Here is a 2,600-nt window from a genome sequence, read left to right as displayed (position 1 = left end):
TTTTATTGAGACAGAGTCTCGCTCTGTTGCTCAGGCTGGAGTGCAGTGGCGCAATCTTGGCTCACTGCAACCTCGCCTCCTGGATTCAAGCAATTTTCTTGCCTCAGCCTCCTGAGTAGCTGGGGTTACAGGTGTGCGCCACCACACCCGGCTAATTTTTGTATTTTTAGTAGGGACGGGGTTTCACTGTGTTGGTCAGGCTGGTCTCAAACTCCTGACCTCGTGATCCACCTGCCTCGGCCTCCCAAAGTGCTGGGATTACAGGCGTGAGCCACCACGCCCAGCCGGAAGTTGTAGCTCTTTCTTTTCTCCCCTTTATCTTGCCTGTGGCCCTTTACCTTGGAGTTGTGTGGAGACCCTTGCCCGGTTAGGAAGAAGTAGAGCCCCCCCACCGGTCCAGTGCATACTCAGACAAAAGGCAGCCTGTGGAATGGAGGAAAAGAAGCTAGGTGGACTGAGGACCTTTTGTTCTCCTGCAGACTTCCTCTCCCTAAGACGTTCAGAAAAATGTTCACATGCTAGAAAATGTAGGTTGAGTGTGATTTAGCAAGAACCTTGAGTCCTGAAGGCACATTTTGTGATTGATTGTTCAGTTTGGGTGAGTTAGTTCTGGCATTGAAGGCATAATTGCAGAGGCCTGGCTGGGCTGTGAATGCCTCCCCTTAGTGAGTACAGGGCCAGATTCTCTGCAGGGGACCACTGTGTGCCAGGTTGGGGTGGACCCACTCCTGTCCTCAGACACACTTGTTTGTTACAGTCCTAGGGGCAGGTGATGTTATTTTTATATTAATGATAATTTTAAAAGTTCTGGAAATTTTTATCTTTTCTTTCTTTCTTTTTTTGTGACAGCGTCTTGATCTGTTGCCCAGGCAGGAGTGCAGTGGCACAACGATGGCTCACTGCAGCCTTGACCTCCTAGACTTAAGGATCCTCCTGCCTCCAGAGTAGCTGCGACTACAGGCGTGCACAGCACCATGCCTGGCTGTTTTTTTATTATTTATTTAGTAGAGATGGGGTGTTGCTGTGTTGCCCAGGCTGGTCTCAAAACTCCTGAGCTCAAGCAGTCCTCCTACCTTGGCCTCCCAAAGTGCTGGGATTGCGAGTGTGAGACACCAGGCCTGGCCGTGAACATTTTTCTTTCTTTAAAAAGTTTTTATATTCTGTACTTTCTAGTCTGTGTCTTATCCTAATAAGTCATTCTGTTACAGTAGCATTACAATTTTTTTATTACGGTAAAATATACATAACATAAAATTTACCATTTTAACTTTTTTTTTATTTTTGAGATGGAGTTTTGCTCTTGTTGCCCAGGCTGGAGTTCAGTGGCGCGATCTCGGCTCATTGCAACCTCCGCCTCCTGGGTTCAAGCAATTCTCCTGCCTCAGGTTCCCGAGTAGCTGGGACTACAGGTGCCTGCCACCATGCCTGGCTATTGTTTAGTATTTTTAGTAGAGATGGCATTTCACTGTGTTGGCCAGCATGGTCTTGAACTCCTGACCTCAGGTGATCCACCCCCCTCAACCTCCCAGAGTGCTGGGATTACAGGCATGAGCCACCTAGCCCAGCCCCATTTTAACCTTTTTTTCTTTTTTTTTTGAGATGGAGTCTTGCTCTGTTGCCCAGGCTGGCGTATGGTGGCATGATCTCAGCTCACTGCAAGCTCCGCCTCCTGGGTTCTCACCATTCTCCTGCCTCAGCCTCCCGAGTAGCTGGGACTACAGGCGCCCCCCACCATGCCTGGCTAATTTTTTTTGTATTTTTAGTAGAGACGGGGTTTTACCGTGTTAGCCAGGATGGTCTCGGTCTCCTGACCTCGTGATCCACCCGCCTCGGCCTCCCAAAATGCTGGGATTACAGGCGTGAGCCATCGTGCCTGGCCCATTTTAACCATTTTTAAATGTGTGATTCAGCACCATTCAGAACCCCCACAGTGATTGTGCAGCCGTCACCACTGTGCATTTCCAGAACTTTTCATCATCCCAAGCAGAAATTCTGTACTTATTAAAGAGCAACTCCCTATACTTCCTCCCCCAGCCCCAGGTCACTTCTATTCTACTTTCTTTCTTTTTCGTTTTTTGAGAGAGTTCTCACTCTGTCGCCCAGGCTGGAGTGCAGTGGTGCGATCTCGGCTCACTGCAAGCTCCGCCTCCCGGGTTCACGCCATTCTCCTATCTCAGCCTCCCGAGTAGCTGGGACTACAGGTGCCCACCACCACGCCCTGCTAATTTTTTTTTTTGTATTTTAGTAGAGATGGGGTTTCACTGTGTTAGCCAGGATGGTCTCGATTACCTGACCTCGTGATCCGCCCGCCTCAGCCTCCCAAAGTGCTGGGATTACAGGTGGGAGCCGCCGCGCCCGGCCGGTTGTTGTAGTTTTTAATTTTCACCTTTCCATTTGGTTATAACTCCTGTTTCTGTACCAAGATTTTCTTTCCACTTGGCTGAGAATGTTTGCTTTACTCTTGGAGCTGGTCCGATAGCACCTGAGAGTCTCTGTGAGTCCTGCGTTCACCTCAGAGCCAGCTTCTCTTGTGGATTTTGTTCACCTCAGAGCCAGCTTCTCTTGTGGATTTTGTTCACCTCAGAGCCAGCTTCTCTTGT

This window comes from Mandrillus leucophaeus, unplaced genomic scaffold (assembly GCF_000951045.1).
Source record: "Mandrillus leucophaeus isolate KB7577 unplaced genomic scaffold, Mleu.le_1.0 Scaffold41, whole genome shotgun sequence".
Classification (NCBI taxonomy): Eukaryota; Metazoa; Chordata; class Mammalia; order Primates; family Cercopithecidae; genus Mandrillus; species Mandrillus leucophaeus.
The sequence above is the reverse complement of the archived record's forward strand: the minus strand, read 5'-3'. Positions refer to the sequence as shown.